This window comes from Alligator mississippiensis, chromosome 7 (assembly GCF_030867095.1).
Source record: "Alligator mississippiensis isolate rAllMis1 chromosome 7, rAllMis1, whole genome shotgun sequence".
NCBI classification, from domain to species: domain Eukaryota; kingdom Metazoa; phylum Chordata; order Crocodylia; family Alligatoridae; genus Alligator; species Alligator mississippiensis.
In genome coordinates this window covers 83868942-83884923 of record NC_081830.1, presented here as the reverse complement: position 1 = coordinate 83884923, position 15982 = coordinate 83868942, and the positions used below count along the sequence as shown (strand labels likewise).

At 54.6% G+C, this 15982-nt stretch overlaps 1 protein-coding gene across 3 annotated transcripts in view; it reads left to right on the top strand.

Annotated features, from left to right (window-relative positions):
• The window catches only part of DVL3 (dishevelled segment polarity protein 3), a 42109-nt gene that overhangs the window by 507 nt on the left and 25620 nt on the right, over positions 1–15982 (top strand). The gene's annotated exons all lie outside the window — the stretch shown is intronic.

The window sequence follows — 15982 nt, the reverse complement described above, 5'->3', positions numbered from 1 at the left end:
GGGGAAGGGGCAGGCGGGTGGAGGTCCTGCTCTCCTTCAGCAGCTCGGGACACGCGCCGTGGCTTCGTAACGCGGCAGGGGAAATACCGTGCGTGTGCGTCTGCGTCCCCGACCCGGCCCGCGTGGCTCGGTAGCCGCCGGGCTGCAGGGGTTACGGGCGCGGGAGTCTCGTCCCCGGGGCCGCGCGGCTGCGGGCGAGCATCGAACCCCGCGCCTGCGGGCTTGGGCCTGCGCGTAGGACGCCCGCCAGAGGATTTGGGAACGTGTGAAGCCCCGGGTGCGGGCGGAGGATGTTTGCCGGTAGCAGGGACACGTCTCGCGTTTGGAATTAGCCTGGGCTGATTTGGCCGGTGATACAAATTAAATTAAAAAAAAAAATAATAGCTTCACGGATGGTCTAGAAAAGGAGGCATATGGCAGATGAATGAAATTTGCAGGTGAAGCAAAACTGGAAGGAGCTGCAGAAACCAGGGAGGGCAGGGAAACGAGACGGAGACTCGGCAAGATTAGGAACGGGCAGAAAACAATGAAATCGGATCCGGCATGGGCAAACGCAGATAATGCATCTGGGGAAAATAACCTTAACCCCTGGTCCTCCCAGAGAGGGAGAGAGTCAAGGAGCAGGCACGGATGAGGGGCACCAAGGCAGTGAGCGGCGCATCAGATGACGTCTGCGGTGTGATCTGGGTGGACTAAAGCGGGCAGTGTGGTTTTGTCCAGGTATCGCAGGCATGGAGGAAAGCCATGGTGGTCTGGAGCCGGGAGGGGAAGCTCCACCTGGAGGGGTGCATTTTGGAAACGAGCTGTGCAGAACAGAAGACCTACTCATTCAGAGAAGCGACAGGGGAACAAGCGGGGCAGAAGGAGACCGCCAGACCCATGCACCTGTGGGATCGTTTCCAGGGAGGGGGTGGGAACCCTCTTGCTTGAGGAGGTTTGGTGGCTAGCGGTGAAAAGCAAAACCAGAAACCATTGGGGACCAGTCTTGCGTTGGACTATGGAGAGCTAGAACTGAAGGGGTCTTCCTTCCCCAACCTAGATGGGGAGGCAGGATCATAACGTTTTGCGGAGATCTCGCAGCGACATTAAGAGTCGCTGCGGGAGTCACGGTGTATCTGCATGCGGTTGCAGCGCTTCGGTTCTTGCCGGGCAGTCTGCTGCTTTCCCCGAAGTGCCCCCTTCCCCAGCACCGCGTGGAGGGAGAACGTGGGAAAACGTCTCGAAAGGTGTTTGCGTCGAGGACCCCTTTGAGCAGCTGCAACGTTTCGTCCACCTGGAGGTCCCGTGGCAGCTGCCCGGAGAGAAAGTAGAAACTTTGGCCACTGATTTGAGAGCAAAGCTCCCCCAAACCTCGTGTGGGACGAGGCTGAGTTCTCTGCAGATCCATCGCTCGGGATGGAGGCGTTTTACCTTCTCCCAGAGGCAGCTTTTATCTGCTATAATAGAGCCCTGGCCTTTCTTCCCCAGTCCTCGGCCTGGGTCTGATTAATTATCTTGCCTTTCTCACTTTTCTCCAGGCTGGACAACTGGTCTGGTGTTCCTTTGGGAGCTCCCGTCAGCTCTTCCCATGCCCAGGGAGGCAGCGCGGCCGCCATCGCAGCCCGTGGGCTTTCCTTGCTGTTTCTCTCGTCCGTATTTGTTGGCTGCGAGAATCAGGGTAACAGCGATGCTGCTTCAGGCTTTACGTTTCCTTAGAAATATGCGCCAAGGCTTTGTTGAGTGTGGGGTGCGAGGCTGCTCAGGAAGCTAACGCTAGTCAAAGGGAAGGGTGCTCAGCCTTGACCCGTGGACCCCAAAGTGGTGTCTCTTGTAGAAAAGAAACCCAAGAAAACAATTGCCTGATAAACTGTGGGGAGGGGAGGTTTAAATAGAGAGGAGACGATGTGTTTCTTGAGCCCATCAGCGTGGCGTAAACGTGATTGTTCCCTGCCTGTTACCAAACTGTGGGGCAATGGCAGCAAGTCGTGGTGGAGTGGGTGTGAGCCCAGCGATCTGGTTTGCAGACTTTGTCTGCGTCTTCAGGAGTTGAATGACACTGCTCTCGGGTGTCCCCAGTGCTCCTGCCGGTCAGGGGGAGGATGGTCTTGGGGTGAAAGCACTAGGCTGGGGCTCATGCGGCCTGGGTCCCATTCCCAGCTCTGCTATACCTCTCCCAGGTGACTCCCTTTCTTGACCACTTAATTTCTCAATTCCTCTTCTATAAAATGGGACTTCAAGTACTTATTTTCTCCCATCTATTCCCTGAAGTCCTTAGACGGGTGGTTTTCAGCCTTTGCAGACTCGAGGCACCCTCTGGAAATTCCAGCTCTTCATTTTCAATCTTTTTTTTTGCCTAAAGAAAAATAATAAAGCAGTTTTTATGTTGCAAAGAACAGAGACAGCCCACAACTGCGGGTTTCAATTTGAAATCGCTGGGTTTATCTTGTGAATCATGTTTATAAACCTAACCGTGCTAACGTGGTATGGCACCCTGCCGCATCCTTGAAAGGTACCCAAGGGAGAATCGCTGTCTTAGGCGCTGAGTGTCTTGGGGCCAAGGCTGTGGGTGTGCATTTGCGTGGCACTTAGCTTGATGGAGCTCTGACTTGAGGTGTTAGGTATTTAAAAACACCTCAACTGCTCAGGGTGCTTGTGTATGTGCGTGACAAAGAACTGTCCTCCCGGTACTCCTGTTAGCCTGCAAAACCGTTCAGCCAGGCCACGGGTCCCGGTAATGGATGCAAATTCTCCCCTGCCCCGAGTCGGTGTGGGAAAAGGGGTCCTGCGTGGGGCACCACAAGTTGCAGGTCCTTCTCCATGAAGACTTCTCTACCCACGTGGTTACACCGATTCAACTCAAGGGGTGATTTGAAATCAGGTCGGGTAAACTGATGCATATCTGGTCCACAGCTGTGTGTGGGGACACTCCTAAGTCTACATAACAGCCTATTTTTATCGGTTTAGCTGGTTGTAACCTAAGCAACATAAACCGTCTTAGGCCAACAGATGGGTGTCTGCACGGGCTGGTTCTGGTTGAGCTGCAATTGGCTTGACAAACTCAAAGGCAACTTCTGCATGTAGACAAGTCCTTAGCAATTTGCCCAAGTTTTCTCTCGCAGACGGTGGTTCTCAACCTTGGGCTCAAGGCAGCCGTTGGAAAACGTCAGCTCTTCACTTCCATTCGTTTTGCGACTACAGTAAAATAATGGAGGAATTCTTCTGTTACGAAGAATCAAGAAAGACCGCAGAAGTTCAGACTGCTTTTGATGGTATGGATTTTTATTCAGTCCCCCTGGGTTTCTCATGTGAATCGCGGGTAGGTGTTTGCACACCAATGGTGCTAGGATGGCATGGCACCCCACCGGTACCATGAAAGGATCTCGCGGCACCTCAAGCTGGCACAGCACCCTGGTTGAGAATCACTGCTCTGTGTCTGCCCAAAAGTTTTAATGTCCCTCCTCTTCGGTTCCTTTTTTTTCCTCCCAAGTCCCCGTGTGCTGAGAGAAGCCTGGCGTGGAGGGACTGTTCTGATTATTTTGCTTGCCTCCATTTCTTCTTTCTCAGCCGACTCATAAGCTCTGGGCTCCCCCGATCTCCCCTTCTTTTGCAGACAGGCAAACCCTCCCATGCTGTATCATTTAAGCAAGTCGGGCTGGCATGCGGGGGGTGCTGTGGTTGCTTCTCCTGCTGATTCTTCTCTTGCAGAGTTGTTTCCTATTTTAACTTGTGAACGATTCCGGGGTCTCAGCCGGTAAGTGAAAACTGGTGTCTGCTTAATCACGCGCTCGATAATGAAGCAGACCCGGATTAGTTCTCGCCTGGCTCTCCAGAGCTGGGTTCAAGGCTGAGATGAGGAGCATTTTCTGGAGGCAGCACAAAGCAGGCCCTGCAGGAATTCCCAGCGTGCGGGTCGGACGGTGGTGGTATGTGGCGACCTCATCTCTTGCACATGTGCACGGGGAGATGTGTTGATGTCTGCCGAGAGGCTGACTGATTTATTTTCATTGTAAGATCCTTCTGCCAAGACCCTCTGTCCTCCTGGTTGACAGTGTGTAGAAACGGGGAACTGATCTTCAGCTTAATATGCTGTGCCAGTCCCCGAGTCGTACAGGCTTCCCTTGCTTGATGTATATGTGAATTGGCTCTTATGCAAAGACCCTTTTTATACCAACAATTCATTATATGCGAGGTAAATTCACTCTTACGCGATTGGAAACCTGCTGCCAGCTGCTTTGTGCAAGGCAGAGGAAGAAACAATTATTTTGTGCGGCTGAGCCAGGTGGTGGTGCCCAGGCCAGGCTGCAGCGCTGGCCTGGTCCGGCCCCGTCAGCGCGAGCCATGAAGCTGCCCAGCAGCAGTGCCCGTGGCCGCCGCTCAGGGCAGCTGGTGTCCATGCTTCTGGAGCTGCAGCTGCCCCGAGAGCGGCGCGATGCCACATTGGTACAATCGAGGGGTCAGCACAATTGAGGTCTTGGAACATATCCCTCCCTACTTTTGTTACATTGTAAAGTGGGTTCCCTTTATGCCAATTTGAGTTATGCAGGAACGCATGAATAGCATAAAGCGAGGGACGCCTGTAGTGACCAGCTGGCACCATGCCCTCGGCTTCCCTCTGGCTCTCAGGGTGTCCACCCTTTGTTGCCTGAGTGAGAACTTCCCCTTTGCAGAAAGCCCTTGGCTGCGCCGTGTTCCTGGCAGTGGATGCTGCTGTCACCGAGCGGTTTCCTTGTAGAGAGGAGCGGGTAGAGAATCTGTGTTGGAAGGATGCTCGCAGACTTTGGACACCTCCACGGACTTTGTATGCATTCTTATTTTCCTTGCAGCGGGTCTGGTTAAGTCACTGCCTGCCCTGCTGCGGAGCTTGCCCTTGCCTCCCCTCCTCCTGCAGCCAGTGATAGCCAGGTAGGTCCTTGTCTGTCCTGTCCCTGGGGGCTGCTTGGTGCCCATTAATCTCTTCCGGCGGAAAGCTGGGGCTTCCCTTTCAGGGGAGTGAGCACAGCTCTGTTGCTGCGGCTTTCCTGCGCAGGTGAATTCCCTGCTGGGGAGAAGGGGGCTTGTTCTTGGAGCGGCGTGCACACTCCTGCTAAAAAACAAAGGAGCACAGAAGACGAGGCGGGCAGGATGAGCCAAACTGCAGAGGCCTCCAGTGTCGGTTGCTTGGTGCAGCTCTGTTGCGTAGACTGGGCCTTGCAATCCTTTGCGGAAGGGACTTGGGCAAAATCGGTGTGGGTAGCTAATGATCTGCAGGTTGATTTGCCTCCCCCGAACCTGGCCAGAGCGCCTGTGAGGCTCAGGAAGGACAGCACTCAGTGGTAGGCAGGGTCCTAGAAGCTCACGTATCACCAGCTCCATTTCTTAGTGCGGCGGGCACAGCAGCCCCTTTGCTGTTCCAAGGGGATGCTGCGGGTCAAGTTGAAGCTGAAGCCTTACTTGGACACCCGAATGCCAGCTGTGTTTCCTGTCCCAGAGGCTGTCAGGGCTGGCCGGCTCCTGCCTCCTCTTCCAAAGCGGGTTTCCACCATATCCCCTGCAGCGGGGGGAGGTTCACATGAATCCGGAACGGATCCGCAGCTGCTGCAGAAGCTCGTTCCAAGTGTTGGGAGCGAGAGTGCCAGGGCTGAGGAGCACATGGGGGAAAGTTAGCTGCAGATAATCACTCCCTCCCTCGCTCCCATTGTCTGTGCCTCACGTGGCCAGGCCCTGGCACTGCTCACGGCTGTCGCAGGCTCTGTAGGTGTCCTTCTTTGTCTGTGTTGTGGTTGGAACCAGGCTAGCAACAGCCACGTTCAATGGCACTTGGAGCCTGGCTTCTTTGCCCAAGGGTGGTGGTCTGAAACCCAGGCTAGCCAAGTCCCCTCAAGGCCCTGTCTGCCCTATCCAGACAATGAACGACAGCCGCTAAACTCTTTTTTGCAGCTAGAGGCGGTCAGAATATGTTTTCATCGGGGCATTTTCCTTTAAAACTGCTGCTCTGTCAAAGCTGAATAGTTTTGTGCAGATGTGTTGATGTTGGCGAAGCGCGTGTTGAAGAGGTTTCTTTATGCCTCTCGGGTCAGAGGGTGCTCAAAACCCTGACCTCCTCCCTCGATCTGAACGTGGTCGTTTCAACATGGTTTGGTTTTGTGAGCCTATTTGAAAGGTTTCTGCTCTCCTTCCCCTGCAGAAAAATGGGATCGCTGTACCCAGCCACCTCCTGCTGCAGCTCAGTCGGACTCTGAGATGGTTTGCTCTGGCATTATGTGCCCACTTCCAAAATCGATTAACCCCACTCACAGACTGCCAGCGGCGTCTTGGTCGTTGCCTGCACTGGGTCACGACTAGCACAATTTCAAACACGGGCCAGCTGGATTTAACCCTTGTGTGCCCATGACCCTGCACACTTGCACTCTTCACTACTTGCTCTGCACTGTATCACAAGGTTCCTGCATGGAAATAACTCTGCCAGAAAGGCAGTTTTCTGTGGCCAGCCTTCAGTTGGCTTCAGTCCCTGGGCTGCGTTTGCAGAACGGTGTGGTTTCAAGCCTTTAGATGGTAGCTAGCGGCAGCGAGTCTGGGGCTTGGAGCGAAGGAAAGAGACTTCATGCATGGAGTAGCCTGCCAGGGGCTCTGGGGTGCATGTGTCCAGCCTTGGTCGGGGCAGTAAGCGTGCTCCCCCAGCGCTTGCTGGGAGAACGATCCTGTTGGCTTTCTGGTGCCCTCTTCTTTTGTTCGTCCAGTTCTTGAGCTGCCGGCGACAATACAGTGCCACTACTTGGTCTCCATTTAAAACGAATTGTTATGTTGCCATTCTGAATGCGGCTCAGCTCCACTCCACCTCTGGCAGCAGGGTGTGTTTTCATGGGGTTTCCAGGTCACCCATTGTGAGTTGAGGCTAGCTCCCCTTTTGTTAAAGGCAGCGAGGGGCAGGAGGAGGGGGGTTTATTGAGAAGCTCAGCGGCAGAAAACAGGTGGGGGGCTTGGAGCTTGTGGTGCAGAACAAGCCAGACCCTGTCTCTTGTGCTCGTGGCCCAGGGTCAGTCGCTCAGTCTCCTCAAACGTTGCTCCTGTGCACTGGACATGTGTGCCGTTGGATTCCCCACCTGCTTATCTTCCTGGACAGCTCTACAGTTGGCCTCCCCTGTGGATCTGAGTCCAGTTCCCCAGAGGTCGGACACTCATCACGACTGTGGTGCTAATTTTGGAGCCAGGAGAGGGCTGTTCCTAAGCAGCGGAGGCCTAGGACTAGGACAAGGACCACTGTATTAGCAGCAAGAAACAAGTCAGCAGCCCCAGGAGGCTGATAGGAGCCGGTCCGTTGGATCTGCATTGCTACAACCCAGAGCCCCACTGTGTACCAGAGCTTACCATGGTGTTCCTCAGCCAGGAAGGCAGGGCAGTGTGAAGAGGAGCCTCTGGATGGGTAGACCTGCTGGGTCCCACGGCTCTTTCACGTCGCCGACCAGCTTGACTTCTGTCCTCCACACAGAGATCATCAAGGCCACGTGTGAAGCGATGTAGAGGACCTGGGGAGATCCCCTTGGGTTCTCCAAGGCCACCGTGACCGATGGTAGCTGGAAGCCTCCCATGCGGCTGTTGGGGAAGGTTTGTCAGATCCATGCTGGAACTGACGGGCTGTTTGAGCCTCCACCGGGGATACCTCTGGAAGGGTGAGAATTGGTTTTATCCTGCCTCCCTTGCCCTTGGTTTAACTTCGGTTGTGTCCTGTGTCAAGGTCCATGAGAACAGACCAACACCCTGGTCCAGGATGGTTGCTTTTACCTGCCTAGCGGCCACTGCGGCACAGCCCATCTGGTAGCAAACTGCCCGGGTGCTCTCTGGATGCAGTTTTGGGCTGCAGGGAGGCCGATGCCGTGCGGTGACGACCCGGCCCTGTTTGTTTGGTGCTTCCTGTTGATTTCCTCCTCGGCCCGGCCTGCGTTCTGTTATTTGGAGCCCGTTCTCATGACCTTTGCTCCGTGCACCGAGGTTTTCCAAAGTGCTGGGGGTGTGGTCCTGCTCAGCTGCATTATCGTGTGATCCCAGCCCCACCACCTCAGGTCTGTTGGGACGACGTGCACACGAGAGTGGACTTCAGAGACGGATTTAAAATGAGCCTAACCCGCCCCCTCCCCCCAATTGCTGTATTTTGGGGGCACCTGGTCTGAATTTGGGGGTGCAGGATTCTCTAAAATGGTGCGGACAAAATCTACAGGGCCCTCTGAATACATCCACAGGAAAGATCTTTGTTATTCCTATTTATATAGGGGCCCAGGCTTGCTCAAAACTGCGTGCCGTCCCTGTCCCGTGGGACTCGTGGACCTTTGGTGACTCCGAGATGAAGTATCAACATTTCCCTGAGCAGCTGCTCTGAAGCTCTTGGTCTGGTTTCTGTCTTCCACGTCTCCAGCCCCGTGCTGTTATGGATGCAGTGCTTACAGAGGCCCAGGAGCAGAGCTGTTCTGGCCTCGGCAGGCGCAGTTGGAGCTCTGCCCTGCAAGCAATGAGGTTCAAAGTCAGCACGGGAGGGATTTTTCAATCAGTTATTTGAATGGAAAACATGCCCCGGGCCTCTCCCGATCTCTGCTTGGAAGCAGTGGGTGCATCGTTTGGAGGGCGTGTTATGCCCACGGTGGAGCTGGATCTCCCCTCTCTGACCTCTGCCTCGCTGGCGGAGCTTCACCTCTTAGGTGACCCAACGAGCGAAGGCTCAGCTGCCCCTCAAAGGTACCGTCACGCCCAGCATCCATGTTGTCAGCCCTGGTGTTTCAGATGCCGAGCTGCACCGAAGCCTTGCATCTGTGCAAAGGGATGAGCTTTCTCAAGTCTCCTGGAGCGGGGACTCTGGGTTTCCCCCTACAGAGCAGCTTCTCCCAGGAGCTAGGGGCAGGCCTGGGCGGCAAAAGCCTTTCCTTTCTGGCATCTGGTCCTGTTCCTGGGGTGCGGAGAGGAGCGGCTTTGCTGGCTAACCTCCCTGCTTGCTGGCAGCTGTCTCGGTGACACATGGGCAGCGCGGGGTGTGACTAATGCAGGCCGTTTGGGCTTTCCCTGCTCCCTAATGCCCAGCAGCTGCTGCCGGGCACTGTCTGAGTCTGGGCTGCGAGGGTCAGCTAAGCAGGACTGGGCTGTGGGAGCTGCACTCTGGACAGGGTTAAGCTGGTGGAAAGCATGAGGTTAAAGCACAGACCTGGGCATTGGAGGACTCAGATTTTATTCTCAGTGCTGCCACTGATTTCCTCTGACCGTGGGTGACGGCACTTTCCTCTGTGCCTCTGCAATCCAGGGGCGATGCTGACCGACTGTGTGGGGAGGGGGGTCAGTGTTTGGCAAGGATTTAGCTGCTGTTTTCTAGGGAAATGCTATTCCAGCCTCCTGGTGTTGGATTCCAGAGGGATTTATTGTGCAGACAGTATTCCTGCTGGGTTACTGCTAATAGGGATGTCCTGAGGACTCTGCTAGGATTTTGTGGGCTGCTTTCCTAAGCCGGCTTCACAATGACATATTAGCTGTGAACCCAGCTGCTGCAAGACGCTCCAGCACCGGGCGCTGAAGAAGCGGGTAGGAGTTAAATGGGGAACGAGGTCCTCTGAGCCTTGTCTTCACTAGGAAAAGGTGGAGTTTACTGCTAGCGTTTATCCTGATGCGATTGCCAGGGCTGTGCTTCCCTGGAGGGTTTTGCCGTGTTAGGTACTTTGATAGGTGAGGTGTCATTAATTAATTAAAGAAACAGCGACAATGCGACACCTCGTTTTCCTAGTCTCAGTGTAGGCTGCAGCCAGATTTGCGGGGGCTAGCAGCAGGGCCGGTCCCTGCTGTGCTGCTTCTAGCGCGTTGTCCTGGCACGGGCTTTGACTGCTTTAAGCAGTTTGGCTCTCGGGCCTTTTCTAGGAAAAGACTTTCTAGAAATCCGCAGGCAGGGCTCTTTCCTGTCGCCGAGCTTTCGCTGGCGGCCCACATTATGCTTTCTGGTAACCGTATCCTCTCCCTCCTCCTGAGACTCCAGCCTCTCCCCTTTGGTTTTTAGGAGGTCTCTGTCTATGTGGGGTATCATGGTGTCATAGAGAAGCAGGGCCTCCAGAGGTCATCTATTCGAGTCCAGCCCCCTGCCTGAGGCAGGATTAGCCCTATCCAAACCATCCCAGACAATCCATAATCTAAACTCTTCATAAGACTACCATCAACTCCGACACAAGACGAGACATAACACCCAAACCTGCCGCAGGTAAAGCAGCCAATGACCTGCTTCTACACGGGGTTGTTAATAAATGCAGTTTTCGGCTTCACGTTTTTAAGAGGGGCATGGAGAAGTTAGAGAGCGTCCAGAAACAGGCGACAAGGATGATCGACGGCTTGGAAGGCAAGTCGTACGAGGGAGGCTGAAGGAGTTAGGCATGTCCAGCTTGCAGAAAAGGTCCTTAAGAGGAGACCCAATTGCAGTCTTCAGATACCCGACAGGCTGCCACAAAGACGAGGGAAAGCACCTTTGCTCTCTTGCTGCAGCGTGGAGTAGCTCAAACTGACCCACGCTCCAGCAAACCATACTGCTTGCTCCTGGGGCATCTCGCACCCCTTAGAGGGGAGCATCTCGCATACCTAGTGTGCAGTGATTCCCAGAGGCCGGTCCAGAGCAGCCAACTGTGTCGTCAGTGCATTCTGCCGCAGTTAAGTAGCCTGTTGGGATGTGCAAATGTCGCAATAAGCAGGAACCCGTGGCCTGATGAGGTCAGCGCTTTGAGCCCGCAGAGAAGGGTGGTAGTCGCTAGTCAGGAAGCATTCATTGACTTGCCTGTGCATTGCCTTGCTTTGTAACAGGGGCCTCTCCACTCCCCCAGGGGCTGTCCCCATTGACAAGACTTTTAGAATATAGGCCTATTTTCCCTGAAGCTGTGATGATGAGCTATACAGACCCCACCCTAGTCATCACAGGGTTAATGAGCTGTTGTGGGCTTAATTGGCCCAACCCTGTTATGCCTGTGATGCATGGAAGGTGAAGCCTAAAAGGGGAAAAAAAACAGCCTGGTTCAGAGGAGAGAAGAGAGCACCTTGCAGTTCTTGGCCCAGATCTGGGAAGGGCTGGCCCAAGACTACGACTTCAGGACTATTGGTAAGGATTTGCCCATAGGCCTCCTCTCCCAACAGAGAGCCGTAGTTCATTGTATTTTGAGTTCTTGGTGATTGTCTATAACCCAGTTTCTGTGGATTTGGCCAGGGGGCTGTCTCTCCTGAAATGGGACCTACCTGGTAGTTATGGAGGGAGGCGGATTGACTGCGACACACACCTTGATTCTCGCCCCAGGAAAAGCGTGTGTGTGTGCTGTGTCAACTTGGGTTGCCTTTCCCACGTGGATGGCTCTTGCCGGGGCCCTTGGGAATCTCCGGGCTCCCTCGGCTGACATCTTCCTGTGGCCAGTGCCTAGGCGCCGCTTCGTATTGGGAAATTGCTTGTTGCGTATGTGAGCTTGCAGGTCCACCGGGTGCAGAGCTTTCTGCTTCTGGGTGAGGTGGGTACAGCCATCACAGGCCTGTCTTGCTGTCCTGAGAGACAAATGCATCTCCTGGGCTTTCAATGCATTGTACTGTCTCCAAATGCTCCTGGTGACTCAACGCAAGGGCGGGCTTTCTGCATGAATACTGTATCATTGCTGCAATAGGTCAGCAGTAGATCTCTGAACCTGTGGTGAAAAAGGCTTTATTGTTCTTGCAACTACTTTCCACCCCACTCCCAGAATTGTTTGTTCATACGGGAGATGCAGCTTCTCTTTCTCTCGGGCCAGACCATCTTACCCAACAGACTGCCCTTGTTGCAAAGCACCACCTCCTCCCCCCAAAAGCAAAACCCAACCAAGTGGCATCCTTGGTTGTACTGTATTCACAGGGGATGCCTCTTGCAAATCTAGGGAAGCGGTTCTTCCTCTCCATTCGGCCCTGGTGAGGCCTCACTGGTGCGTTGTGTCCAGTTTTGGGTCCTGCACTGCAAGAAAGATGTGGGCAGATGGAAGTGTCCAGTGGAGTGACAGAAGTGATCCGAGGCCTGGGAAGCACGAGTTCTGGGGAAAGGTTGAAAGAATGATTTAGTCTGGAGAAGAGAAGAGGGGAGATTTGATAACAGTTTTCAAATCCCTGAAGGGTGGTTACAAAGAGGAAGAAGATGGACGTTGCTCTATGGCTATAGAGGACAGGACTAGGCGTAATGGCCTGAAACTGCGGCAAAGAAGTTTTAAGTTGGAGTTTAGGAAGAACTTCCTGGCTATGAGGATGGTCAGGCAATGGTATGCACTACCTAGAGAGGTGACGTAATCTCCATCCCTGGAAATTTTTCAAGAGCAGATTAGACAGACGCTTGGCTGGGATGGTTTGGTCGGGGATGATTCCGCCTTAAGCTGGGGAATGGACTAGATGTGACTTGGTGAGGTCCCTTCCAGCTCTACTTTTCCTATGATCCTCAAAGCAAAGGAGACGAAGCGCAGTGACTTTGAGAAGGACGGTCAGAAGCAGCTGCCCCACGCATTTGACCAAGCTGGTGCTGGTTGCTTTAGCCAAGGTCAGTGCTGTCCTCAGTCTGTGACCTCACTTGCCAGGTATCTGGTTCAGTCCCAGCGCATATTTTTTCTCATTACTCAGTATCAAATCATCTCTTTCTTTGTTCCTCCAGGTTGCCAAGAGCAATGTTCTCTTCCCCTGGTTGGGAGTCTATGCCAGGTCTGCTGCCTACCGCATCCCAAGGGCTGGGCAAAGGGTAGGACAAAACCAAGCAAGTTGGATTTTCCTGGAAAACAATCTCTGCTAGCTCTGCGGGTTGCTCCAAGCTGGCCCAGCTGAAAGGTCAGGTCTGGCATTTGGTGGTTGCAATGTTGAGGCCTGAGCCACTCTGAAGGAGCCGAGGTGGCTGAATTTAGTCTGAATCAGCCTGTTCAATGTCCATGCGCCCTGTGGGTTTCTCATGCCTTCCTCTGTGCAGTCTGTTAGTACCAGCAGGTCCTACCCTCCAGGCCTGCCTATACCTATGCAGGTTTAGCTCTGATTGTCTTGTCCGCCTCCTGGTGTCTTGCTGCTTTACGCTAAGTTCTTTCCCTTTTGCCAGCACTTTTCTGTTAATGAGGTGAGTCTCCTTTCCAGGTGTGCTGGTCCCAAGGGCTAGAGCTGGGGAGGGAGGAGGTGGCCAGCACTTGCTTCAGCTGTGTTTGGAAATCGTTCTGAGCTGGCCTGCAAGCTTTCTCCTCTCCTGCATTTGAGGCCTGCAGGGAGATGGTCTAATGCTGTCCCCTTCTCACAAGAGAGTGACAACATGGAGGTCAGAAGTCAGGATGCTTCAGCTGTTTCTTGCATCATCTCCTCCAGTGTCCAGGTAGTTCACATTTACTGTGGTGGGATCCTTCTCATTGTCTGGCCCAAATACTTTCTGGCGTTTCCTGTAAGGAGGGTGATACGGCGCTTTCTTGATTTTTCTTTTCCCTGTTGGCTTTGCAGATGAGGGGCCAGTGCTGCTCAGGAGAGGCAGTGCTGTTGATGACCTAAAGGGCCATGTAGAGATTGAACGTATCGAGAAAAGGGTGCAGGACCTGGCCTCTTCCCAAAGCTCCTGCTCTCAGCCCTTGTGAAGCCTTTCATGGCCAGGTAAAGCAGGCTGTCTCCAGGAGAGTAACCACTGAGCCTGAGAAGGGAGCTTTTGGCATTTACTCCCAAAGAAGAACCTAAGTTGGCAGCCTCCTCACCTGTGACCCCTGGGTACTTGCTTCTGCCCTCTAGGAGGCAGAGGTACCCCATTGTGGGGTGCAGCGCCTGCCATTGTCCAGCCCAGCACACTTTAGGCTTTCCCCCTTCTCGGCTTCATGGCCATATTGATAACGCTTCCAGCCCAATCCACTGTCCTCTGCTGTGTGAACCCGTCGTGGCTGGCTGCTCCATGGGAGGCTGGGAGAACTGATGTGAGACCCTGGGTTACGGGGCTCCAGTCTAGCAAATCCTCTTCACTCTGAGTCTCCGATGCTGAGTCTCACTTCTGTCTCCTGGTTTCCTGAGATATCCTTACGCTGCTGTTTGGGGCAGGGGAGAAGGTGGTATGAGATGGTCAGTGAGATGAGGGCAGGGTCAGTTTTGTTGCCTCCCGGGGCAGACCTGTAATTAAATGCAAGCTGATAATGAATGTGGTGGGAGAATGAGCCAGTGGTGACTCCTCCTCCTTCCAGCAATGTCTACCCAGCACTGAGTCCTTGGAGGTGTCTGCCTTGTCCTGAGCCCTCCCAGCGCTGCTCTGTTGACAGGGACAGGATGGGTCTGCGAGCGAAGGGGCTGTGCTGGGGTAGCCTCCCTGTATGCGGAGGCCCGCAGAAGGGGATGCTGGCGAGCAGATTGTTTTGTGACTCTTGTTCCCCAGGTGTGGCAGTCGAAGCACTCAGACGCTCCCCCTGCCCCCCTTCCCCTTGTCTTCTCTCCTTGCTCTCCCGCTGAGTTGCTGCTTTTCCAGGAATGAGCTGTTCTGCTGGCCCAGCACATTCCACCGCATCAGCACTTTTTTGGCAGGAGCTTTGCCTGCCGTTAGGAAAGCGCAGGGGCTGGCCAGGCTGCTCTCCTCCAGGGGCCAGGGGAGAGGGCCTACTCTTGCCTGCCCAACTACACATGCCGAGCTGTGCTGGACTTCCTTCTGCCCCTGCCCAACGTGCCGTGGGTGCAGGCAATGGCAGGGGCCGGGGCCTTTGTGGCAAAAGTCCTTCATGCCCCTTATGTGCTTCCACTCTGCTATTTACTGTGTGTCACTAAATTCCTGTGACCGCTCAGGGTGCTGCAGGTGGAAGCCTTGAGTCGCTTTCCCAGGAAGTCCAGAGAAAGGCGACTTATGTGTTGGACTTGGGGGATTCCCAAGGGGCTTCGTTAACAAGTTGCTATAGAAGCAGATGATGTAAGGAGGAATTGTTATAACCATTGGGTCAGCTGTGCTCTGGCCCGGAGCCCTTTCCCTCCCATCGCTCTGCAGTCTGACTCCCTCCCATCCAGCTCCAGTGGGATCTTTCCTATTCCACATTGTGCTCAAGTTGACGTGGCTCAACAGATGACCACAGGATCCTAGAGGGCAGGTAGGCATGGTTTAACCCCTACGTTAGCACCTTTGATAACCCTCAGGCATTCTCCCAGCTGCTGGGCCAAGCCCTACAGCCTTTCCTCCCTACCCCTCTGGTTGTTGCTCTGCTCTTCCTGGTAAGTGTCTGTAACCATTGTTGCAGGTCCTCTGAGCCCATCTTCCCTCAGCCGGGGCCCGACTTTCTGCTGTTGAGTGTTTCTAGGTTTGCTGGTGTGCTGAAGTCCCCCTGAGTGTTTGCCTAGAGCTGGGGTCGCCAACCTGCAGCTCCGGAGCCACATGTGGCTCTTCAGAAGTTAGTATGCATCTCTTTGAATCTTTGCACAAACACGTGGTGACCAGCTTCTGTGCAGGCCAGGTGGGGCCGGGCAGTGGAAGGCACTGGGAGCGGGGGCTGTGCCCCCTGCCACTCGCCTAGCCAGCGCAGGGCCGGCGCGAGACTGCTGCTGCACTGCCTCCGGGCAAGTGGTGCACAGCGACGGGAGCCAGCCCAGCCTCCCCGCGCCTCCCAAATGAGCAGTGGCAGGGCATGAGGGCCACCCGAAAATCTTCTGTAGCCCCCGCTCCACCGCCCCGATCCAGAGGCACGTGCCCCGCCATACCCTGCAGCCGCTTGCCCAGCCGGGGTGACACTGCTGCTGCTCTGGGAGGTGTGGGGCTGGGCAGCCCCTGTCCCAGCCCCAATCCCCCCATCACTGCGGGGGTGTTGTTCTGCCCCCACACGCCCTACCACAACCGACTTACCAGCTGGAGGCAGCTGTGTCCAGCGTGTCGGAAACCCGTGGGAACCTGGAAACACTGTCGTAATTTGCAAAGGTCGTAAATGACGGTGTTGTAACTTGAACAGTCGGACCTCAGGACTGCCTGTACGTGAGTCGCCCGATTAGGGGCGTTGAGAGTGGCCGGGAGCCCTTAAGGGGAATCGGCTTCCTCAGTGCTACCTCCGAGTAGCAC